Below are 27,192 nucleotides of genomic sequence, written 5' to 3'. Positions count from 1 at the left end.
GCTGCCTCAAAATCCAAAGAGGACTACCAAGGGGTGTGCTTCCTTGTGGTGGAGGGCAAGATGCCATAGCTTGTCCTTTGTTTTGGACAAGATGCCCTGATCGCTGGACCCCTAACAGTTTCACTGAGGTGCATGTTCCTGAATGTGTGAAGGTTATTCTGCTACACTCTGGAGTGTGTGGATTACCAGAGCCTCCAACAGTCCAGCTGCTTCTTGCTGGTCAGGGAAGAATGAGGTCACAGAGAGTTGGCCAATGTGACATCAGGTGCTTCAGATCTTTTGGGCCACTTCATGGTAGAGGGCGGAAGAGAAAACATAGCTCAGGAAGAAAATGTAAAAATACTCTATTGCCAGTTTTACGTGAATGAGACTCTCTGGTCTGCTTTCCTGATGGAGGTGGGAAAGTACATGTTCATTACATCGAAGGCCTTGTGTGCCGTGCCACAGTCACGCCAGCTTGCTCTGCTGCTGGCCCTGGCTGTCAGTGTGGTTCGTACTTTGTTACACTTGTGACAGTCTCTATCCTCTTCCAGGATCAACCTCATTTCTTCAGAGGGCCAGAGGGTGAATTAAATGGAGACCTGAGGTAGTGGGACCACTACCTGGCCTGCTGGAGCTCCTTGAGTGTGGGGTTAATCCTCCCCATTACCTCTGGCATAAGGTATTGGTTTTTATTTCCTATCTTGCCTGGGATGGGGATGGGACACAGTTTCAGAGACTTCTGTTTGGCGATCCTACCACGATGTCTCCGACCCTACATGCCAATGCCCCATTGTGGGGTTCGCACCATCTGCCCAGTATATCTTTCCCAAATGACAGCCTGGTGAATCTGCAGAGCTGATGGATCCATTGCAAGCTGGACAGTGACCTAGGTTCCATTTATTACCTGACCCACATGCCAAAGCCTAAGAGGGGTAGTAATGACCATGCAGGTCTCCAGGTATTACCATCAAGTCTGAACCCGTGTCCAATGACCCTGGAAGTGTTTGTGTGTTTCTCTCTGCCTGGTGTACAGTTACCCAAGGAAATGGCATACATCCCTTAGTGGGGGTTGGGAGCATCATTGCCATAGTGCTTCAAGATCCTTCCTCCCAGGAGCATGGCCTCCTCTTCAATCATTGAGTCTTGGGTCCAAAAACTGGCTCAGGTCTGGAGACTGCACAAAAGGGTACTGCTCTCAGTTTCCCGTTCATCCATCTTTGATTTCTTCTGATGAATCGAGCAGCAGTCTGACTGGCTATCTGTCTATTTTGCCCCCAGGGGTACTGTGTTCTATAAACCATCTTCATAATTCTGAAGGTCAGGCCTCATTGGCTACCACTCCAACATTGCCAGTCATGATGATAATTGCATCCACCTGGCTTCCCATCTTGACGCGCTGCCACCTGGCCTCTATTTCTGCACAGTCTTGCCATCCCTGTGGTTAGAGTGAGCCTGACTCTGTAACAGCATCATCCTTCCTCAGTCCTGGCCCACACAGGACAGCACTAGGGCCTTGCTGGTGTGGGTGCTTCTCTTCCTCTGCCTTCCTTCTTGGTTTGGTAAATAGCAAGTATTCCATCTGGTGGGTGATCTGGACATACCGAGCACGTCCATCTCAGCATGCCTACTTCCTCGTCTTTCAATTCCTCTTTCCACGGTCTGCCACGCAATTCTGGCATTTCAGCTCATTTAACATGGCCCATTGATTTTTCCATGATCCCAGGAAACACCCCAGTAGCGATTTCACACCATCTCTTTAGGCTTTGCCAGGATGCTGAATCCCGTATCTCAAAACCGCTTCCAAATCAATACACTCTCTCTTATAAAAGCTTTTGTCCAGGACTGTTGCTCAAACATTCCTCAGAATCCAGTCCTGGGCATTCTCCTCTGGCTCCTGCCAGTACATATTATCTGAATCTTACAACTCCTTGTCAGACCCAAGCTATTCCAGCCAAGGCATAGCCCTAATTATAATCTAATGGCCAGCAAGGGTGGGGGAAGTCTTATCAGGGAGCAGCTCTGCATTCTCTTTAGGAGACAGTCTTTGTTTTTAACAAGAAGAAGTGGGCAATTATGCAGGACAAGCCTTCAGGGGAACATGGGAAGTCACCAGCCCAGACGTTCAACAACCCATGTGTCAGGGTTGCATTCTTTCCCGACCAGAATGCTGAGCTGCCTTGGTTGGGAGCTTAACCCTGATCTTCTTTGGGATTCAGCTACTCTAAAGATTAAGTGCAACACCTGTGTGGTATATTGAAAAATATGCCTACATGTCGTAAAGATATCCACGTCTCAATCCTAGAATCTCTGAACATGCTCCATGGTAATGGAAAATTAGGGCTGTAGGTGGAATTAAGGTCACCAGTCAGCTGACTTCAAAATAGGAAGATTATCTAGATGGTCTGGGTGGTCCGGAAGTAATTTCTCCTCATTCCCACCCTGCCCCCATGACATTGACCTTGGCCAGCATTGCTTTCTGCAGCAGAGGTAAGGGCCAGGGTGAGCTGTCCTAGAGAGGACACCTACTGACAGTATCTATAGTAGGGATACAGAGAACACATCCCCGTGTCCATCACACCATGAGAAGGACGTTTGCTGTTTCCCCTACTGAACCATAAGGGATTTTCTATCCATTCTTATTTAATATTTTTTCACTTATGGACACTGAGGATATATATACTAACTTTCAGTGAGGTTATACTAGTCATTTTATTGATCTTATCTACAAAAAGTACATACCTGAATAGAGTAGGAGAATATCTTCAAAATACTGAGGAAAAATTACTGTCTACTTAGAATTTTGTGTCTTTCAGAAGTGCAGAGACATTAAAGGCTTCATGTAAATACTGACAGAAAGCTCTTCTTGAGAATATGCTCTGTTGGGAAGGAAATTTCGAGCCCATGAGGAAGGATGCACAGGGTATACGGGACAAATAAGTCACTAAGTAGTGAATGATCCTAAAGGAGAAGACAAATACTTGGAATCTGAAAAACCTCTGAAAGTTAAGGAATAACATGAAGGACACACACAAACAGGATTACATTTAGATGGTTTAAAAGTACTTCTGCTCCTTTATAAAAAGATAGAAATGTTCATTACATTTTGACACTCTTAAGTATATAATTAGTATTTGATGGCAATAACCAGAAAGTATAGAAATAGAATGTTTAACAAGCCAGTGACATAAAAATAAGCCGGTGAAAATAAATCAAAATATATCAATAACCACTACAAATGTAAATATTTTAGAGTTTTCTGTTAACCAGGGAGGCCAGAATAAAATTTTAGGATAATGTTTGCCACATGCATTTTATAAGAAACACACATAAAACATGACAGAAATGTTAAAGGACACAGATAAAGATATGCCATGCAAATATAAATAAGAAAAAAGAGCAATTGTAATATTAATATCAGAAACATAGATCAAAGAGAAAAAGCCAAAGATCTCTCTTAGGTGTGAGGTAGTTGTAAAAAGTCACAAAAAAGCTTAATCTTGTATGTTCCTAACAATTTAATCTCATATATGTAAAATAAAAATTGACAAAATTACATAAATGGAAAAGCTAGAACCTTACTTAAATATTTTTATCACAGTATTCTCAGAAATGAATAGATTAGCAAACTAGAAAAAAAAACATTTTACACAAATCTGATAAGTTTGATCCAATATCCATCTACACCAACAATTAAAGAACACACATTTTTAAAAGTACACATGGAAATTTCATTTAAAAGAAAATATATTTAATAACAAAGGAAGTTTTAAGATACCAAAAAAAGATCATTCAGACTTTATACTTGGAGTCCTATTTTATTTTATTATTTACTTTTTAAAATATTTTATTTATTTATTCATGAGAGATACAGAGAGGGAGAGAGAAGCAGAGACACAGGCAGAGAGAGAAGCAGGCTCCATGCAGGGAGCCCAATGTGGGACTCGATCCCGGGACTCCAGGATCATGCCCTGGGGCCAAAGGCAGGCGCTAAACCGCTGAGCTACCCAGGGATCCCCCAATGGAGTCCAATTTTATAAAATTAAAAATCAACTACAGAAAATAGTAAACAAAAAATTATTTTCCTCCTGTAAATTTGTGAATGTTAAAGCACATGTCAAAGTGTTTATGATTCAAAGAAGAAATTACAATGGAAATAAGAAGATGCTCATATATTAGTCAGGGTTGTACGGCGAAACCGCACACAGGTAAGGAGAGCCACTGGGAGGACCAGCTTGCTGGTGGTGGAGTTTCCAGACTGGCTCTGAAGGCTGAGGACCAGGGGCACAGAGGCCAAGAGACCAATGCTGGACTCAAACAGTCAGGACTGAGTCACCTCTCTCCTCCTCGTGATCCTACCAGGTCCTCACCGGATTGGGGGAGGCCCACCCACACCAGGGAGGGCGGATCTTCTTGTCTGCGCCCACCATCCAACGCTAATCTCTTCACTGCTTTGGTTTCTGCACAGATATTTACAGCTCTCATTGCCTGGAACGGAAACATTTGTCAACCAGGGGGTCAGGGCACTTCTTATCCCAACCACTGGCTAAATGTACATTCTTGCACAAGAGCGCATTCAGCCACGTAGCTCACGTTTCTGTTGGACGTGCGGACAAACACTTTGAGTTGCCTTTGGGGGAAGTCATGATACAAGTATTTTCCCGTTCCTAAGTATTCGCTTAGCACCTATTATGTTCCAGACCTTGGATCATTGACAGGTCATCTCATCATAATGACAAAGGTATTTGTTACTGAAATATTCTTCTGTTCACAGAGAAGTGCTCATGAGAAAAGTCTAGGTGGCCTGTGCCTCTTTCCTCCCTCCCTGTGTCCCCGTGTCTTCCTTGGCCACCACTCCGCCGATGCTCTCCTGACGAGTCTCCCGTGATATCACATCTCCAACCTTAATGGTCACGTCTGTGTTTTCATCCTGCTCGACCTTTTAGTCTCACCTGACAGAGCTGAACTATCCCAAAACATTTTTTTTTACAACAAATTCTCTCGGATGTCTTTTACCTAATTGGCTTTTTTTTTTTTTTTTTCCGTTGATGGCTCTTCCTCTCCATCCAAACCTTCATCTTAAAATCACTCAGAGTCCAATCTGAGGTCTCATTTCAACTCTACATACACTCGTCTCCTAGGTATTTCATCCATTCCAAGAACTTTCTGACACCATTTTTATGCTGATAACTTGCAAATTCATATGGCCCACCCAGATGTCTCCTTTGAGAATCAGATTTATATATATCCAACTGCTTACCTGACATTTCACCTTTAATTCTCCACATATGTCTCAATTTAAACATGCTCAACATGGTATTCTTGATGGGCGCTGCAAATCTGTGCCTTTCCTGGCTTCTTCCCGACACCACCATCTCCCAGGTTGCTCAGGCCAGAGCCCGTGTGCTTCACCAGCTTATGTGCCAATGACACTTCCTGCCAATCCCCCTTTAAAATACATCTTAAAGGGATCCCTGGGTGGCGCAGCGGTTTAGCGCCTGCCTTTGGCCCAGGGCGCGATCCTGGAGACCCGGGATCGAATCCCACATCGGGCTCCCAGTGCATGGAGCCTGCCTGCTTCTCCCTCTGCCTGTGTCTCTGCCTCTCTCTCTCTCTCTCTGATGTGACTATCATAAATAAATAAAAATTAAAAAAAAAAATACATCTTAAACCCTCACTGACATCGATTCAATGTTGTATCACCTCTTCTTCAAATTTCTACACCAAACTTCTATTTACTCCTCATACTTTAAGTCGTTATCGGTAGCATCTGCAAGCTGTTAACCCACTCACCCAAAGCCAGACCTCGTAAGCGTGCACGCCCCAGGGTGACCCTGCCCTAGACTCCTGCCATGCCCTAGCCCTGCACAATCAGCACCATCCTCAATCGTACCCGTCCCATACTTCTCAACCATTTTGTGACATGCATAAGATGCCTGCACTATATATTGCTTAATCTTCATTGACTTTGTAGACAGTTGATGAAATCATAACACACGTCGGAAAGGAGATTTAGAATCTTGAGCGTACAGCACAAATCAGAGGTGTGCAGCTCAGTAAACTTTAACAAGTAAGAACAGCTGTGTAATGAGAAGCCAATCAAATCAACAGGCACGGCATGCGTGGCTCTTGGAAGTCCCTGCCAGCCTCTCTTCCTGCCCCACTCCCCAGACTAACCACGGTCTGGACTTCTAACACCACAGATGAGCTTCCTTTGGGTGTCAGTTTTATATAAATGAAATGATGCAGCGTGTGTGCTCTGTGCCTCATCTACACCACTGCGCACCACTTGCGAGATGTATCCTTGTGGTTCCACGCGGCTGTGGTTCACATGCTCTCACTGTCACGCAAGGTTCCCCTGCAGGATGCGCCCCCCTGTGCTGGTCTGGTCTGTGGTCTGGTCGCTGGCACAGGTTCGGCGTGGGGCTGTTGGGAATAGCTCTGCTATGAACATATTTGTGCATATCTCTGGTGAGCATACAGGTGCACATTGCTCTTGGGTACGTACCTGGAGAGGAATTCTGGGTTGTGAATTTCTGGAAAATAAATGTTTATCTTTGGGGAATACTATTGGCGCGTCTACATAAATCACTCCCACCGGAAGAGTGGATGAGTTCAGCGCCTCCACATCAGCACAGATGCTTCAAATGTCAGCCTCCCTCTCCGTAATCCATTTGCGGGGGGAATGGCAGCGGTACCAAAGGTTTTGGTTTAATTTGCATTTCCTCAGTGAAAAATTACCTTGAAAACCTTTTAAAAGGTACTTAGTCAAATCTTCTGTCCATTTTTGGAATCGAATTATTTGGTTTTTAAAGCTTATTGATTGATGTTTTAAAATTTTTTTATATGTTATACAAGAGCTTCCAGTCAGAACAAAAATTGTAAACTGTGTAGGTATGTGCACATACATACATATGATTTGATGAGCAGAGGCTCCTTGTAGTTTCAAATGATCCATTTCTTCTTTATCGTTAGCATTTGTGAATTTGTCTATTTTTCTCACTTTCATTTCTGTTAGTATTTATTTTTCTATGTTAATGCGTTAGGTGTACACACATATATACACATAAATGTATTCAAATATGTGAAATATAAGGATGAGATATAGTTCACTTTACGCAATTCTCTCATTTAAATTGCCCATTCAGTGGTTTTTAGCTCATACACAGACGCGTGCAACCATCACACAATTAACGTTAGCTCATCTCCACCACCCCCAGGTACCTGTGTCTTACCCATTTCCCCTCAGCCCTCTAAGCCCTGGTTGGGTACTAGTCTTTTGTGACTCGGTTCTTTCATTCTGCGTAATGTCTCCGAGGCACACCCATGTTGTGTGGTGTAACATAGAATAATTGTATTATTTGGCCAAGTTTTTATTGCCAAGTAATATTCCATTTGGAATGAAATGGATGCACCCCATTTTACCTATCCATCCAATAATCAATGAACATTAAGGTTGTTTCCACTTACTGGTTCTCACGATGAACAAACCTTCTACAGACCTTCGTGTGCAGTTATTATGTGGATGCGTGTTTGTATTTCTCTTAGGTATGTGCTGAAAGTGGAATTGCTGGTTCATATGGTAATTCTGTGTTTAACATTTGAGGAACTGCCAGGTAGTTTTGTAAAGTGACTGTACCATTTTGTATTCCTACCAACAGTGTATAAGTGTTCTGATTTCTCCCTTTTTTTGTTAATATTTCTTATTGTCTTTTGTTTATTTATTTATTATTTATTATTATTAATTAATTAATTAATCAATTTATTTATTTATTTATTAGAGACAGAGAGAGAGAGAGAGAGAGAGAGGCAGAAACACAGGTAGAGGGAGAAGCAGGCTCCACGCAGGGAGCCCGACGCAGGACTCGATCCCGGGTCTCCAGGATCATGCCCTGGGCCGAAGGTGGTGCTAGACCTCTGAGCCACTGGGGCTGCCTGGTCTGTCTTTTTTATCCTGGTTATAGATGTGAAGTTGTGTTTCATTTTTGGTTTGCCTTGTATTTTCCAGATGACTATGCTAAACCATGTGCTTATTGACTATTTGTATATCTTCTTTGTAGAAATGTCTATTCCAATCCTCTGTGAATTTTCTATAAAGATTTTTATTCATTTATTCATGAGAGACACACAGAGAGAGACAGAGAGGCAGAGACACAGGTAGAGGGAGAAGCAGGCTTCCTGCAGGGAGCCCGATGTAGGACTGGATCCCAGGTCTCCAGGATCATGTCCTGGGCCGAAGGTAGACACTCAACCACCGAGCCACCTAGGCATCCCTCCTCTGTCCATTTTTAATTTGGTTATTTTTATTTGTATTATTGAGTTTTTGGAGTTCTTTATATAGTAGTCCTTCATGAGATGTGTGATTTGTTTAAATTTTCTTCCATTTTGTGGCCTTTCACTTTCTTTTCTTTTTAATATTTTATTTATTTATTCATGAGAGACACAGAGAGGCAGAGACATAGAGGGAGAAGCAGGCTCCTCACAGGTAGCCCGATGCAGGACTCGATCCCCGGACCAGGATCACACCCTGAGCTGAAGGCGGACACTCCACCTCTGAGCCACCAGGTGTCCCAAGGACTTGCACTTTCTTAATGATATCTTTGAAGCACAGAAGTTTTTAATTTTGTGGAAGTCCACTTTATCTATCTTTTTATTGTTGTTTGTGCTTCCAATATAATATTTAAGAAACCACTGCTTGATCCAAGATCACAAAGATACATATTTGTTTTCTTTTAAGACTTCTATAGTTTTAGCTCAGTCTTTTGATACATTTTTAGTTAATTTTTAAAATTTTTATTTTATTAGGGGAGGGATGGGGGAGGGAGAGAGGGAAAGGGAGAGAGGATCTTAAGCAGGCTCCATGCCCAGTGCAGAGCTTGATGTGGGGCTTGATCTCACAACCCTGAGATCATGACCTGAGCCAAAATCAAGAGCCAGGTACTTGACCAACTGACCACCCAGGCGCCCCTTGCTAACGTTTTACATATGGTTTTAGGTGAGTATCCAGTTGTTCCAGCATCATTTCTTTTTTTTTTTTAAGATTTTATTTATTCATAAGAGACAGAGAGAGAGAGAGGCAGAGACACAGGCAGAGAAAGAAGCAGGCTCCATGCAGGGAGCCCAACGTGGGACTCGATCCTGGATCTCCAGGATCACGCCCTGGGCTGAAGGTGGCACTAAGCCACTGAGCCACCCAGGGGCTGCCCTCCAGCATCATTTCCTGAAAGGACTGTTCTTTCCCTCATGTCATTCTTTTGGCATCCACGTTAAAATCAACTGCCCATGGGATGCCTAGGTGGCTCAGTGGTTGAGAGTCTGCCTTGGGCCCAGGGTCCTGGGGTCGAGTACTGCATTGGGCTCCTGCATGGAGCCTGCTTCTCCCTCTGCCTGTGTCTCTGCGTCTCTCTGTGTCTCCCACGAATAAATAAATAATTTTAAAAAATAAATAAAAATTCAACTGCCCATAAATGCGAGAATTTATTTCTAGACTCTCAGTTCTATTCCATTAATCTGTATGTCTATTCCTATGCTGGTGCTTCGTGTCAGTACCACACTTCCTAATTTCTGTAGCTATATAATAAGTTTAGAAATCAGGACATGAGACTCCCAACTTTATTCTTCTGTTTAGGGATTGTTTTGAGTGTTCTAGTTCTGTTGCATTTCCATGTGAATGGTAGGATCAGTTTGTCAGGTTCTGGGAAGAAAATGGCACCTGGGATTATCATGGATACTGCATTGAGTCTACAGATTAATTTGGGAAATATTCCATTTTACCAACATAAAATCTTCTGATCCATGGTCATGAGCTCTTTTGTGCTTATTCAGATCACTTTCATTTTCTTTCAAAATGGTTTACAATTTTCAGAGTCTAAGTCTCGCATTTCTTTTGTTTGTTTTATTTGTAATTATCTTTTGGATGGTATGGTAAATGAAATTGTTTTCTTGATTTCATTTTTAGATTTTTTCATTACTAGTATATAGAAATAAAGTTGATTCTGTATACTGAAGTTGTTGAAATTTTTTATTAGTTGTAATACTTTATAGTGGGTTTCCTGGGCTTTCATATATTTGCAAGATCATGCTGTCTGTCTACGAATAGAGGTGACTTTACTTCTTCCTTTCCAATCAGAATGCCTTTTATTTCTGTATTTTGGCTAATTACCCGGGCCGGAACTTCCACTGTAATGTGGACTAGAAGCAGTAAGAGCACTCATGCCAGCTCGGTTCCCTACGTTAGTAGCAAAGTACTCAGTCTTTCACAACCAAAGTCCATAGCAGCTGTGGAGTTCTATAGATTTTCTATACATCTATAGGAAATCTTTAGATTTTCTTTATCAAGTTGAACAGTCTCCCTTCTTAGTGTGGTGTCTTTTTATTATGAAGGGGTAGTTGATTTTGACTTTGTTTAATCTACAGAAGTTATTGTGTTTTCTGTTTTCCATTCTAGTAACATATCGTTTCCCTGGATTTTCACATGTTAAACTAACCTTGCATTCCTGGGATAAACCAGACTTCATCACTGTGTACAATCTTTTTTGTATGTCACTAGATTTGGCTTGCTATTATTCTGTTGAGGATTTTCACATGTAGACTGTGGCTAGTATTTGTTTTAATTTTATAAATGAGAAAACTAAGACTGCAGAAGTTCAGTACATATTCCACAGTCACATAATTGGGAAGCCTGGGATCTGCCTCATTTCAAAGTTCATGTTTTTTGGACTTTTAATGAAGACTTTGAGTTTAGGTGATATTCTTGTTTCTAAAATGGGAAATTCTGAATCAGAACAAGTATATTCTCTATTATCATGACCTCATGGGGACTTATTTTACCTCTAAGAAAGATCACTTTCTCTACTGCTTTCTTTTTTAAAAAGATGTCATGCTGTCTAAAAAAACATGCTAAAAATATCAATCAAACTTTTTGGCTAGCTCTCCATGGGTAAAAATACAAAAGCTATATATATATATATATGTATATATATATATATATATATATAAAGGGATATATATGTATATCTTTGTGTGTGTGATATATATATCTATATATCTATATATATGTATCTAATAATTTCTGTATGTGGTGAAGAGAAATACACTATGTTGCATTGTAGATAATTCTCCTAGAATTTTCCAATTTAATTTCAGGTTCAAGTAGAAACTTATTATATATATTATAAAATTATATATATAATATAATATATATAAGTATATATAATATATAAAAATTATATGTATATATAAATTTCCACCCCTTATTTCTCCCATCCCCCACCCACCTCCCCTTTGGTGATCAGTTTTTTTTTTATAGTCAAGAGTCTGTTTCTTGGTTTGTCTCTCTCCCTCTACTTTTCTTTGCTCATTTGCTTGTTTCTTAAATTCCACATATGAGTGAAATCATATGGTATTTGTTTTTCTTTGGTTAACTTATTTCATTTAGCAGACTTATTTTACTTAGCTTTATACTCTGTAGCTCCATCTATGTTGTTGCAAATCCAAGAATTCATTTTCCTTATGGCTGAACGATATTCCATTGTATATATACCACCTCTTTTTTATCCATTCATCTATCAATGGACACTTGGGCTGCTTCCACAAGTTTGTAATGTAAGCAATGCTCCGATAAACATAAGCATGCATGTATTCCTTTAAAATAGTCTTTTTGTATTTGGGGGGTAAATACCCAGTAGTGTAATTCCTGGATAATAGGGTAGTTTTATTTTTAATTTTTTGAGGAACCTCCATACTGTTTTCAAGTGGCTGTACCAGTTTGCATTCCCTTCAATAGTGCAAGAGGGTTCCCTTTTCTCCGTATTTCCTACACCCGTTGTTTCTTGTGTTGTTAGTTTTAACCATTCTGACAGGTGTGTTGGTGAAGGATAGAGTGGATCCCTGATGATGAGGGATGTTGAGTATCTTTTCATGTGTCTGTTGGCCATCTGTATGTCTTCTTTAGAGAAATGTCGCTCATGTCTTCTCATTTTTAATTGGATTATTATTATTATTATTTTGGTATTGAGTTCTTTATATATTTTGGATACTAAACCTTTATTTGATATATCATTTAAAAATATCTTCCACCATTCATTAGGTTGCCTTTTAGTTTTGTTGATTGTTTCCTTCACTGTGCAGAAACTATTTATTTTGAGGTAGTCCCAATAGTTTATTTTTGCTTTTATTTCCCTTGCCTCAGGAGACCTATCTAGCAAGATGCCACTATGGCCAATGTCAGAGAGATTACTGCCTGTGCTCTCTTCAAGGATTTTTATAGTTTCTGGTCTCACATTTAGGTCTTTAATCCATTTTGAGTATATTTTGTGTATGGTGAAAGAAAATGGTCCAGTTTCATTCTTTTCTATGTTGCTGTCCAATTTTCTCAGCACTCTTTGTTGAAGAGACTTTTTCCCATTGCATATTTTTTGCCTCCTTTGTCAAATATTAATTTACCAAATAATATAAGCTTATTTTGGGTTTTTTTTTGTTCTATTATATTGATCTATGTGTCTATTTTTATGCTGGTACCATACTGTTTTAATTACTACCACTTTGTAATATAGCTTGAAATCTGGAACTATGATACCTCCAGTTTTTTTCTTTATTAAGATTTCTTTGGCTACTTGGGTCTCTTGTGGTTCTATATAAATTTTAGGATTATTCTAGTTCTGAAAAATTAATGTATTAAGATGTGTAATTTCCATAGGAATGACATTCTTTAAGTAAGATCAATTAAAAGATGATTGATAGATGATAGATTTTTAATGAATTTTTCTATCCATCCCTTTTGGACCTAGAATTGTGCCATGGAGACACTAATTAAAATAATTGTTGTTGTGTTAATCATATTATTGTAACATACCTACATTTCTGCTGGTGACCATCATGTCACTAAAATAATGAATCCTATGATTCATTGCAAAATTCTAGATCCAGTGTCCCTTTTCAAATTCACTATCACTTGGCTTTAAGTAAAACTTTTCAATAAAGCATTTGTTGGGCAATATTTCAGTTAGCCAAACCAGTTTTGTATTTTTCTTAAACTCCCTCATCATCTGGTACAGCTCTGGATGTGTGTCAATATCATTAAAATAAGAACATATAAAATTAATTTATAATTCCCAAAACACTACATGAATATGAGATGTCAATAGTGATGAAAAGAGTAGTAGCCACTCAGTAAATATGAGTCATCTTTGATGTCTTTGTTTGCAATGCTCTTACAATCTCAGAGTCATGTTTGAACACATGACAGAATATATAATTGGGTCCTTAATCATTTGTTGAAGATCATTACGAGTTTTAAAGAGGACATGTAGGTGCCTATTGACCTGGAAATGCCAGATTACATGCAAAAAAAATTATAAATCTAATAAAGGATAGTAGGGGCAATGAAGACTGATATTGACCATGAGATATTTCATGTATATGTTCTGAAGATGAAAATGGACACAGTGAGACCCCACTCACAATAACTCCGGAATTAATTGTTAAGTGAACACATAATAATGTTTATGTGAAATATATAGAACAAAACATCTGCAACTCATAAACTTGATGATGTTGAGGCAAGTTGTCCAAGAAAATGTGAAGATAAGACCAAAGTCACATGGCCTTCTCCCAAATAAAATGTTCCCTCTGGTGTAGAATGAAAAATTGCCTACCAATTTTTCTGACTCACTAATACACAGCTGGTATTTCCTAATATTTCTTTTATAAAAGAGAATAGTTCACCTTCTGTGTCAGATATAAAGTTATTTCATCAGTTTCTTTGAAGTCAAGTAAATGGAAAGCACAACTCAAATCAACTTAAACATTATTCTCGTAAGCAAGAAGTCCAGAAGTAGATTGGTTTAACAGTTGGTTAATTAAACGTTGCAACCATATAGTTAAGAACCCAGTTTCTTCCTCAAGACTTCTCGATCTTCCTCAGGCCACTAGTTATCACTCAGCTGAACCATATTCATGGTTATAAGATGGCTGTCATTCCAGACATCACATCCAGACAGGAAAGTATTCTCTGGAGGAATAAGAGACAGCTCTCCCTTGTGTCTCTTAGCTAAAGCAAAGCCAGATTTCCTTTTAAAAACCCATCAGACTCCTCTCAGATCTGATTGACTGGAATTGTGTCAGGTGCTCATGTCCAAGCTCATCACTGGCCAGGAGATTGAGAACACCATGATTGGCTCAGTGAAGGAGGCAGCTGGATACCACACAAAACTGGAGGCTCTCCCTACCATTAAGAAAAAAGTGAGGAAAGATGCTGGGTAGACAACCAACAATAACTGTCAGTAACAGTTCTCTACTTAAATGTATGCGTTCTCATATAGCCAAGGCTATGTATCTCTTTCCCCCAAGATAAATACTGATGTAATATTTTAAATGTATTTCCTTCTTACTGGAAGTTTAACCTTGATTTATGCTTTTTCTGACCCTTAAAAACAAAGGTAATGAAAATCTTTGGGGAAAATAATGCAAGCACCATAACAGACTGGAGCTTTGTAATAAGAATGATTTCATCTGTGGGCTAGATCCTCAGTTAACACATACGATTGCTATCTAAAATCCTCTTTTCACATGTCTCTCCCTGGGGGTTTTTCTGATTGCGGCAGTTGTTTTTCATATTATGTCTGCATTAAACATGAAATTTCAGCTGCCAGAATTGAGCCTTCCTTCTCCTGACAAGATTGCAAACAGCTTAGCTGCAACCATTAGGATCAACATAAACAGTCTCCTGAAATGAGTAAATGAGTTCAAGTGCACAGGGCAGAAACCTCATAAAATCTGGAGGCCACCAAAAGAGGCAAAATTACTTGAGTGTCATTGTCAGATACAAAAAGGAATGAAGAGAAAGGTCTAGATCTTCTTCAGAAGGGCCAGGAAATGTCCATCGGTAACGGGTCATATAGCTAGGTCCCCGTGGGCATCTCAAGGGTTAAGAAGAGCTATACAGAGTGTCAAGAAGTAGAAATTGTATGAGTGACCCCACAAATGAAGCCTTCCTGATCTTCTCTGTTAGCTATCTCAAATGGTGTCACACCCAAAAGAAACTCAAATTTGACTCCAAAATCTTGAAAGTAAGATGTCTTAACTAGTGAAGAATTGGCAGAGAAAATAACATTGAATAACATGAGGAGCTTCTTCAAGATTCTCTTTTGACACCTGTGTCTGTTTCTCTCTACTTGGCAGCAACTGCAACCCTGCTCTTCTGGCAATTAAAACCTAAAGACCTGTCCAGCCACCTGCTTTCTTTCTAAAAGCTCACAATTCCCCCACTATTCTTTCCCTCAATCCAAAATCCCCCTGTCAGGGTTTCTTAACCTTGGCACTGTGGACATTGGAGGCCAGGTAATTCTTCACTTCACTCTCCTCTGCCCTGTAGATGTCCATCAGCACTTATGGCCTTTGCTGACCTGAAGCCAGTAGCACTGTCCTCCTATGAGCACCAAATGTAAATGAAGCCATTGCCAGATTTCTCTGGGGGGGATGAAATTGCTCCTGCTAAGAAGTAGTGCTATAGGTAATTCATACCTTTTTTGGTTTTAGAACCCTCCTTCCCCCAACATTTCCCCATTCACATTCCCATCTCTCACATCCTGTGAGCAAAACACAAAACTTTCATCAGAATCCATCTTTCTAAGAAGGTCAGGGATGGAGGATCATTTTTCTCTTCATCACATGGACAATCAGGTGGAAACTAAGACTAAAAGAAAGCCCAGTATTGATGCTAGGGGACCAGAATGTTTGCACTCTCAAAACACAGAGCTGGAATAAGAGCATCAGATGTAAAGCAAGAAGTAAAAAGTCCTGGAAACTAAGAAAAGTGGGAGCAGAGGGCAAGATGGAATTAACCCAAAATATTTGGGATTGGGTTCTGAGAAAGAAAGAAAGAAAGAAAGAAAGAAAGAAAGAAAGAAAGAAAGAAAGAAAGAAAGAAAGAAAATGAATCTATTGCTTACTCTTTTTGGGTGTCAACCATAAGCAATAGACATCAACTGGTCACTTTGGAGGAGACTGGATGGGACCACAAGGAGAAATGACAAAAAATAAAATAAAATAAAATAAAATAAAATTAAATTAAATTAAATTAAATTAATTAAAAAACAAGGAGAGGGTAAGGAGCACAGCCTCAGGAAAGGAGCCAGAGGAAAGACAGACAAGCTGGACTGAACACCTCAGTACGTCCATATCAGGTGCTGTAAAAGAACTAGACATTCATGCTAATAGTCCTTTATATTTGGGATGCCTTACACCTACAGAGTATAATATGGTTAAAACTGCTGGTATTAATCTCATTTTAGAGGGAAAGGAAATTTACAGTTGCAGGAGTAGCACAATTTCTAGTCTCTAGGAGCTTAACTGCTGATTCAGTAGGAAAAAGCAAGTGAAAAGTCTAAGAAAAACCTTTTAAAAATCAAGTATAGAATATCATAAGACAATGAACGTCTTCTATGGCAATTTCACAGGAAATCATTTTGAAGAGGGAATAAATGGGGGCACCACTTGGCTTGGAATATAGGCTGCCTGGAGAAGAAGGGAGACACCAGTTGATAGCTCATTCAATACCTCCAAGACCCTGATGAGACGTTACCTGCCACCCAACACTGCCCGTGAGATTAATCAAGTAACTGGGAGGAAACAAACACAACGCAGCTGAGCCAGGGCAGAAATCTCTGTCCCTGCCTTTATCCTTCACCAGGCTTACTCATTTCAAGAGGTTTTATTGCTTACAACTTTATCTATATTCTCACACTGGGTAAAACTCTACTCCTGAAGGTCGCAGAGAAGATGTATTTGCTAAGGTATTCATTTAAAATTTCCATTGAACATACATGTATACAAAGTGCACAACTCGTAAGTACACAGTTCAGTGATTAATACTCATGATTACACTCTGGCCGACACCACTGAGGTAAAGACTTGGAACGCTACTGGCACATCTGACCTCATCTCTGCCCCCTTTTCCTGTGATGTCCCTTTTCCTGGAAGGTAGCCATGCATCTGATTCCTAAAATCATGGAAAAGTTTCTTAAAAATTTACACAAAACTAACCATTAAGCATCTATTCTTCTTGCCTGGCTTCACTGGCTCAACATTTCGTGTGTGAGGTTAATCTCTGTTGTGGTTCTATGGCTCCACGGTTTCCTGTTGGATGAATATACCTCAAGTTATACGTCTGTTCTAATTGGGAGGACATTCGGAGAGTGCAGTTTGGGGTGATCACTTACAGGTCTTCGAGCATTTTTAATCCTTCCTTTTGGAAGGTGAACATCTGTCCCTATTTGGTTGGGAAGAGCAATTGCTGGGTGTATCTGTGCACAGTTTAAGGCAGATTCTGCTTAGTTTTCCAAAGTACGCCGACATGACTGTGGCTCACTAATTGTATTTACTGTGTAGTTTTCCATTATGTGATGTGCCACAATATATTTATTTTTTCCACTCCTCACATCTTTTGGTGACCTGCCACAACATTTCTGTCATGTAGGTGAGCATGTGTATCTATATAGATGTGACTAGAATTGCATTAGGAAATCGAATTGACGTGCCAACAGTAGCTGTGCAGCCATCAATGGATGAGAGTTGACCTGTATTGTTATCCACCATCTTGGAGGCAATTTATTTCCACTTACTGCTTTATTTCCTCACCATTTGTCTTAGAAGTCATCTATTGTGGTTATTGGCATAGACTCTGACCCTAGAGTGTTTGGGTTGAATCTGAATTTAACCACTTACTTAGTTTTTTAATTCCCCTTGATTTCTCCACATAAAATTTGAAGTGATGGTAGTAAAAATACCCCACAGAGTTACCAAAGTGACCAATAAATTCATATATGTAAGCACCTAGCACCCTACCTACTATATAATCAATTATATGTAAAATATTAACTTAAATTTGTTATTATTCTGATATTAACTCCATTTAAACATAGCAGTTATTATATAGTAAATGTTCAACAAATGCATGCTTAAGGTCATTATAATGCTATTTCTTAACTCATCAAAGTAAGCCATTGTCTATAAAATGTGTTTTATAATTAATAAGGATGTAGTAGCCTTACATCACTAGCCCTCATATAATACAGAATTATATAATAATTTTTATTAAATTAGCAAATATTGATTACATTATGTATATTGATCACATTGTTGGTTACATTATGTGTTCTAGTTTCCTGAGGCTGCCATAACAAATTACCACAAACTGGATTGCTTAAAAAAATAGGAATTTATTATCTCATAGTTCTGGAGGCCAGAAATCCTAAATCAAGGTGTTGGCAGGCTCATCCTCCCACTGGAGTCTGAGGGAGAGTCCTTCTTTGCCTCTGCTGAGATTCTAGTAGTTTGCCAGTAGTCTTTGGCATTCCTTGTGTCATAGCTATGAAAGTCCAAGCCCACATGATCTTCTCTCTCTCTCTCTCTCTCTCTCTCTCTCTCTCTCTCTCTCTCGTCCTCTTATAAGGACACCAGTCATATTGGATTAGGGCCCATCCTAATGTGCTCATCTTAACCTGACTACATTTCCAGAGTCTGTTTCCAAATAGGGTCACATTCACCTGCACCAGGGTTAGGACTTTAACCTATCTTTGTGGGGGACACAATGCAACCTCTACACACAATTATATAACTATTTGATGAAACTCCAGTAGAAATTTACATGTACACTATTTCTTCTATAAATTTTTCCTGATGGCTCTCCCAATGATCCATCATTTGTGCCACATTTGTAATCACTTCATTCCAGATGATCTACTATGGCAAATAATCCATCTCTTCATCTTCCTGAGAACTTCCTTTCAGAGCCTTTTATTCTTCTCTTGCAGTTTGCCCTGGTTTTGTTTAGACCTACTACATCTTTGTCATATATCCTACCAGTATTTGGGTGAGTGCTTTCTGCATTCTAGACCTACTTTTTCTTGATTTACTCCCAGCTCTCATTGAAAGATACTCTCCATTGTCTTCCAAAGGAAGAACGTATCATGGGCAGATTTTCTGAATCCTTGAATTTAAAAAAAAAAATTACTTGATTCTATCTATTTCACAGTCATTTGATAAGTTGGCTAGGTATAAAATTCTACATGGGGATATTTTTTTCCTTCCAATTGTGAAGGGAACGCTTTGCTCTTGTCTAGCACAAAATATCTTTCTTAACAGGCTACTGCCTTTCTAAGTTTTGGTCTCTTGTATGTAATTGCATTTTTTCATCTCTCTGTAGAAGTCTTAGGAATTTTTTTTCTACTTTTCCACTGACAGACATATATAGAGAGAATATATATTTAACTTGGCTTTTCATATTACGAATTTTAATGGCTCTCCCTTATCCTCTGTACGCTTTTCACAGCATGCTGCTCTTTACTTTATAGATGCAATGTCTTTTCTTATCACTCTAAGATTTAGAATTGTTAAATGTTTCTTTTCCTTTCTGCATTATCTCTCTTTCCTCTCTGCTCATTTTGGTTCAATTGCATTTTTTCCCTTTATCTCATTGAAAACTACTTGCAGATGTTAAGAGGTAGCTGTATATGCATCTGTGAATAACATATGAATGAGCTAACTGAAAGTTCAGAATGCCTGAGTAAAGCTTGCAGACTGGTCCACGTCATTGTGGAGTGATCAGGATGGGGGGTGGACAGCCATTGCATTTTAGGATCTCAAATATATGTCAATGGAAATGAGCCTATTTGGTTTCTCCAGAGAACAATCCTCCATTCTCTTGCCTGAGTAGTATATGTCTGGGGCTAGGGATTCCAGTGGCTGAATAGCTAATTATTTAGGGTCTGTCTTTTTTTTTTTTTAATTTTTTTTTAATTTTTATTTATTTATGATAGTCACAGAGACAGAGAGAGAGAGAGAGAGGCAGAGACATAGGCAGAGGGAGAAGCAGGCTCCATGCACCGGGAGCCCGATGTGGGATTCGATCCCGGGTCTCCAGGATCACGCCCTGGGCCAAAGGCAGGCGCCAAACCGCTGCGCCACCCAGGGATCCCCAGGGTCTGTCTTTAATACAGTATTTAAAAAACTATCCTGTTCCCAGACTCTTGGTCTACTTCCTTGTCTTCTTATAAAATAAATCAGTATTCTGTTTTTTAGAGGTGTGGATGGACTACTGAGGAGGCTGGTTAGTATCACAGTGAATGCACAGGGCTGGGAGGTGTGACGAAGGGTGGGCCCACTCCACACATGGGTACTCAGTCAGAATACCTGTCTGCTGTTTGATGCCTCACTGTTTCATTTCTGTGAAACTGATAACCAACAATCCCTGAGATTTCAGGTATTTTGTTTGGCAGATTCGCTTGCTTCTCTTTGATATCATCCTATGTATATATTTTATTGTAGCTTCCTCCTCTCTGCAAAGTGAGTTATGACTCTTCCATAAAAAATTTTTTGCTTTCCATTCATCCTCTTGGTTGCTATGGATTTAGAGATTTTTTTCTAATTTCCCAGTATTTTGAGAACAAGGAAAAGGGTATGTAAATACATGTGGCCAATCTGCCATCATTGACCAGAAGACTCAACTAAAGGTTTTCATGTTTATTTTTTTAATATATGATTTTTAATATGACTGGGATGTGTTTTTAGTTCATGGTGTGAGGAAGGACCTACATTTCACTTGCTTGTTTGCTTTATTTCAAATAGCGATCCAGTGTCCTGGCATCAAGTGTGGAATGATGCTTTGCTTTCCCAATGATATGTGAGGCTTCCCTAACAGTTTGTGTATATTTTAAATCATGTTAGATTCTGTTTCAGAGCTTTCTCTATTTTTAATAGCATTGTTTTCTCTCTTGATATTAAAATGGTGCTTATTCATTTTTGAAAACTTGCAAAATTATAGAAAATTACAAGGAATATAAAAACTGCACCTCTCCCACTCCACACCGTGTTTATTTCTCCCAGGACTATAATGCACACGTGCACATGATAAACAAAATTGGAGCTTGTTGCATCTATTATCGAATAATCTTTAGTCACTTATCATTAGATAGTAAACTCTTTCTTATCACATTAGCGATTCTTCTCCAACATGATTTGTAACTGTTTAAGCATATTTTATCTTATGGATATGCCATACATAACTTCTTTAAGTAGTTTGCCAACATTGGGTATTATGTAAACTTAAGTTGTCTATTTGCAGTTCAAAACTGATTTGTCCTCTTCATGTGTGATTCTTGGATGGCTTGTGAGCAGCTTTCCATCCCAGTTTATTGAACATGTTGTGGTTTTTCTTAGAAGCTCTGGAATCTTTTCAAGTCATAGACCAGGGTGTTTGACGTGGGGGACACAATGACTCCACCTGGGAGCTTCACAGGACGTCTGCCACTGTCCACACTAGTCTCCTTGGTGTGTGACCCGCAGTCTGCAGACTGCAGCCTCCGCAGGTTGGTTTCCATGGCACACTCCATGTCGCCCACCTGACCACTGCCAGTTAATGTACACTTTCTCTCTAGACACTGATTATTGTCTTTGCCATGCTAGACTTTATTTTTAAAATTACCACAGCAGTTATCAGTTTCAAACATATTATACAATTTGTTTTTTTATTATACCTATTTTTTTGTGCTTGTCCTCTCTGCATAGGCGAGTGTAACCTTCATGATAGGCATGTTTGTTTAACCTTCATGATAGGCGTCTTTGTTTTAGTCACTGATACGTCTAGGCACTAGAACAATGTTTGATCCATAACAGATACTCAATAAGTCTTTTTGAATAAATGCATTTTATCTTTTATTTTTATTCTTTTATTCAGTCAGCATTTATTGTACAACTAGATTAGGCCCTCCTGTGGGAATGAATTGATGTACACTTACTTCCTTCCTGAGAGCAGCCCTTTGGGTAGGGCAGAAACGAGAGAAACAGCAGCTGCAGTAGGGTGTACAGGGCCTCCCGGTACAAGGATGTGGGATAGTGGGATCCGGAAGGGAGGATTCAAGGGGAGAGAATGCTTGGTATGTGTGCAGAAGGGAGTGTTTGAATGACACTGCCTGTGACTAGAAGGTCCTGGTCATGAGCCTCGCTGGAGGGAGATGTGCGGGGCGGGAAGCACACACCAGAGCAGGAAGCATCTTGGGGAAGGAGTCTGCACTTCCTCTTGAAGTTAGTTGGGAAAGGTTGAGAGATTTGAAGCTACATGATTAAATATGCGTTTTAAAAGGTCACTTTGAATTGTGTGAAGGATGAATTGGAAAGGAGGTAGACTGGAGGCAGGAGATCATTTTCTAAGGGATGGCTGCCATCAAGATGAGAAATGATAGGGCAAGCAGACGTCATCAAGGTGAGGATTGAAAGCAAGGGAAATACTTCGTGAACAGTTGAGTGGTACAGCTGACAGGGTTTGGTGGTCAGTGTTTAGAAAATAGATTATAGGAGCGAGAAGGGGAATCTCAGAGCATACAGCTGGGGTCCTTGTTTTGCTGACAATTTAGATAGTGAGGTTTCTATTTACACATGGGAGATTAGGGACAGGAAAATAATAATTAAATGTTAATGTGCTTATCTTAATGTGTATAGTATATATCCGGGGAAAGTATCTTGTAGGCAGGGCTACGCGAGTGAGTCTATACTTTAACATATCTATCTTGCACATAAGTAAATATTTGGGATTTGTAGCCTGTAGGTGGCAACTGATACAATTACCCAAGATGTATATAAACTGTCAGAAAATAAAAAAAAAAAAACTCAGAGGAAATCTTGAGAATATAAGTAATTAATTGACAGTAGGGGGTGAGGTAAAGAGAGAAAAAGAGGCATCCTATGAAAATGAGGTTCTAGAAAGGAGAGGGAGAAACCAGGAAAGAGGGAAACAAAGCAGCATCAGAAGAAAAGAAAATGGTTTGCCCTCAGCTCATCCGTGACCTTGGGGAGGGCACATTCCCTGAAATGATGGAGGAGACGACGCCACGGGTGCCATCAGTGTTCTTGTTTTAATTTTAAGTGGCTTTGAGTGGTTTTAATAAAGAGAAAGAGCAAGTTAGAGTAGGGGTGGCCCAAGGGCTTATGGACGTCTTGTCCACATTTGAAAGGAAGAATATGCTGCCGAGGTGTGAAGCGACAGGCCCGGCCGGCACGGTGGGGCTCGGCTGCATGCCACCCTCCTGCTCACCTGCAACTGGATTTGCTCATCTGCTTGGCATTTTGAGAATGGAAGGCAGCTTCCTGACACTCCTCGCTTATTCACTCATTTCTACTGTGCCTGAGAAGCAAACCGTGTCACATTCAGAGCAATCATACATTATGGGGACGGACAGTCTTGATCCCAGACGCCTTCCGTAGGATACTAACATTTCTGGATCAGCCATGTCGCTGTGACACCTAGACATGAAGCAGGTGGCAAAGACACACAGACACTCCATCCAATCTGTTGTTGGGAGATCAGCTGTTGCAGACTGCCGAGGAGCACGGAAGCGAGGGAGAAGGACTCGGTTTGCGGCTGCTGCCAGGCATGACCTAAATCCAGTAGGAGAGAAGTTGAAAACAAAGCTACTTTTCTAAAGTTCCTGACAAGCTCACGGAATATTCACCAGCCCTCTCCTTACGGATCAATGTCACGGTAATGATCCCTTTGACAGCATCCTATCAGTCGCCTGAAGAGACAGCGCCAACCCTGAGCGTTCTGTTTTCATTAAGTGACGAGTCTCCCCCCCTTCCCTCCCGCGCCCTGTTACCTAGTCTGAGTGGCTCTTGGGTGCTGCTCTCTCTCGGGTGCTGCTCTCTCTTCGGTGTCCTGGGCTTTCCCGTGCGGCCATGGGTGTCTGTCGCACGTGCTGATGTCGAACCCTGAATACAAGGGGTGCTGGGGGTGGCCGGGACTAGAGCCCTGGGATGCACACCCATGAGTGGGCTGTACGCCGGGACTAGAGCCCTGGGATGCACACCCATGAGTGGGCCGTACGCCGGGACTAGAGCCCTGGGGTGCACACCCATCAGCGGGGCGTATGACGGGACTAGAGCCCTGGGATGCACACCCGTGAGTGGGCCGCATGCCGGGCCTCCACGCTGGGAGCAACGACGCAGCATTGGGCCGATACCTGCCAGTGCCAGGCTCCAGCCTACGTGAGTTGGGAGTATCAACTCATCTAATTCTCAGACAAACCAGATTCCAGGCTGTCATCCCTGACTGCCCAAGGGAAAACAGAGAGTCAGGACAGGAGCCCCTGCCCACTCCCGTGGTGAAGGTGGTGAGGGTGGTGAGGGTGGGAGCCATGCGGGCGCCCGGGCGTCTGGCCTGGCTCTGGCCTCTGCACCTGCCTGCAGCCTAGCATCAGAGCGAGCGGCCGTGGGTGCGGGGACGGAGTGTTTAAATCACGTCTGAGTACCTGTGGCTGGGCCACTGTCTTCTACTCTCCTGGTGAAAACTCCTGCTTTTTCACCACGCTACTATCTGGGTACCCCCACCCCAACAGATTTTTAGCAAAAGTATCTCTTTAAGAATTTCCACATGGTGGGTGCCGTTAATAGCATTTTAGTGACGGATCTCAGAGCATGATTAACAAAAGCTTCAGAGAATGCAGCACTCATTTGAACAATGCAGAAGGTGTGAGGAATTTCAAATTCAAAATGACAAAACGTCCTGCATGCTTAGGCGCTCCTGTATTTTTACTACATGACTGGAGTGTCAAAATTCCAGCTTCTTGTCTGAATATTAATTAGTATTTAAGACTCATTAAGCTGGTTTTAGTGATTTATTTCATTCTGTAATTAGATATTATAATTAGATTATCTCTATCAGATTTTCAACTTTCCTTTAATAAGAAAATGTTCAATAAATACAGATATAAATTTATCACATTATAACACATCATTTGACCCAGGTTATAAATCTTGTTTTGAAATAATGGAACAATAACCCAATGATGGCATGGTATTTTTGTTTTTATATGAATACATATTTTCTGGGTGGTCAATGTGTCCCAGTGGTATTTTGGGACCTTTGTTAAGTGACGTAACTGCCTCACGGTATTAAATGTGACCTTCAGAATTCAGAGGAGAATTTATGGAGTGGCACCCTATACTGCTGTATTATGTCATTTATAGCCATTCTAAAGAATGGTTCCTTCCCATAAGGAAGTAACTCCTTACAGAAGACAGCATAAAATAAGATATATGCAATAAAGTGGAATGAGAGCCAATTAATTATTCCTTGTCCTCTATTTTTGTTACCGGACAGTTATGTGTACAAGCGTGTGGTGTAAAATCCAACCCGAACGTCAGGAGAAGGTGTAGGGATTGTACCCACTTAGAGGAGATCGTCACATAATTCTGCTAACAGAGAGGTTGAATCTGTCTCCTTTGCTATAAATTGAGCAAAATTTCAAGGTTGCTTTCGTGGATCATTTAAAACAAAGATCAGGGAATGAAGAAGCCATCCGAATCCTTTTGGTCTGGCTCCCAGGACGGCCTGCGCGGGGTTGTTTGCCTCCCACGCTGGCGCCTGGGCCTGGGTTCAGCCTCTGTCTGACTCTGATTCGCGAGCGGTAGATGCTGCTCGGAGCCGGTCCTGAGGGACGCTGAGCATTTGCATTTGATCTTCAGCGAGGAGACAGAGGTAGAATTTAGATTCAGGAGTGGTTCCCCATGATTTGGGTCTACTTTCTTGTTAAAGAAATGAATACCATATTTTCTTAAACATAAATGTGGACATATGGTCTGACACATGCTCTGAAAATGGGACAGAATATTTGAAATCAGGTCTGTCCCAGTCAATCCGGGACATATGGGCACTGTTCAGAGTGATTCTGAATCTGAATTTCTTATTCTGTTCCGAAGCCCAATAGCCACTGCGTCTGTGGCTGTTTGTCACTTGATGGCAGACTCACTGCCACTCTGCTTGGTAAGAGTTATTCTAGGTGCCAGGATCCCAGCGCAAGCAGAGTCGACGAAAGCTCCTGCCCTGTGTGTTCTTGCCCAGACTCTTCTGCAATAGGAAGATATATTGCATTTTATTGATTATTATTATTCGGCTATGTTTCAAAAGGAGCCTTACGGGGTTTAGTGTAGAATAATATTTTTAGCCTTGAGAATTTGGGCAAGAGGTTACCAGTGAACACATGCCTTGCTCTTCATTTGGCATCCAGGAAGGCCAGAGGAAGGGGCAGGGACCCCGGCGGGAGAAGGAGGCTCAGGAGTGTGGCCTGGGTACAGATGGGTTTGGGGTAGCGGGCAAGGAAACCTAGCAGGAAACAGAATGCTGGGTTAGGGACCCCGCAGGTAGAAACGTGATACAGGAAGGAGGGTGGGTGACCCTAAGTGAAGAGGGAGGTCGGCCTCCTAGAACCAAGGCTGGTGTGATGCTCCTAATGAGTTGCTCTCCCAGAAGATCTGGGTGCTCACCTGAAACGGGATCTGTCCTTGGAAGGACAGGTGAAGCCAAAGGACCCGTGTGTCTCCCGTGTGCACATTCAAAGGTGCCGTTGGCCTGTCAGATGGTGACGGTGTCATCAAGAGGGTGCCTGTCCTTTGGACATTAGCTGGCGCTGGAGCCGGGTGACGTTGGCTGTGTGGGTGCACCGGGGGGAATGTCTACTGCTCCCCGGAGAGGGGGGAGCCCTGGGCACTCGTCCTCAGTCGTAGGAAACAGACCACAGCCTGGACACACTGCTGTGTGTGCTGAATCCCAGCGAGGCACTTCACCCAGTGCAGACTGTGGCCTCGCCAGGTTTGTTTCCAACTTCATCCCCCCAAAATCAGTATTATTGAAGCTGTGTCGCCCCCTTTAACGACGTTGGTTAGTCCTCTTGTCCACCAGTTTGACCTTTAGCCACGCTCTTCCTCATTCCAGGGTCCACAGAGCCACCACCAAGGACTTGAGCCCTCTGTCTGTCAGTGACGACCACGACTCCCACTTCTGCAGTAGCTGGATTCTCTGTGCATGTGCCCCACCACATTTCTGTGTCTCTGAGCACAACCATCCTCCTCCTCATCCTCAGAAGTGCCAGGCGGTCACGAGGGCCTTACGTACGTCAGCCAGGTTGCCCTCACCATGCGTCCTCCACACAGCTCCAGTTGTTCACCCCATTTTACAGATAAACACAGACCGAGAGCCAAGTATCTGCACAGAGGTGCCTAGAAAGTAGCAGAGCTGAACGTCAAGTCACGGGGTCCAGCTGTAGCCCTCAGGAGCGAACCACATTCCTCCTGCCTTCTGATCTGTATGTTAGCTCAGCAGTATGGGAGGGTTTTTAAGAATCATTATTTCTTTTCACTCAATAAATATGATGTTTGTAAGAATTA

The 27,192-nt window shown here is 41.2% G+C and overlaps 1 long non-coding RNA gene across 1 annotated transcript; it reads left to right on the top strand.

Annotated features, from left to right (window-relative positions):
* Positions 1-267: 267 nt before the first annotated feature.
* LOC112664921 (uncharacterized) lies at positions 268-27,192 on the top strand. Its single transcript, XR_003140123.2, has 3 exons — positions 268-396; positions 534-661; positions 26,741-27,192. It is a non-coding gene; the product is annotated as an uncharacterized LOC112664921 (long non-coding RNA).

This window comes from Canis lupus, chromosome 17 (assembly GCF_003254725.2).
Source record: "Canis lupus dingo isolate Sandy chromosome 17, ASM325472v2, whole genome shotgun sequence".
NCBI classification, from domain to species: Eukaryota; Metazoa; Chordata; class Mammalia; order Carnivora; family Canidae; genus Canis; species Canis lupus.
Note: the sequence above shows the minus strand (reverse complement) of the source record. Positions and strands in the feature narration are given on the sequence as shown.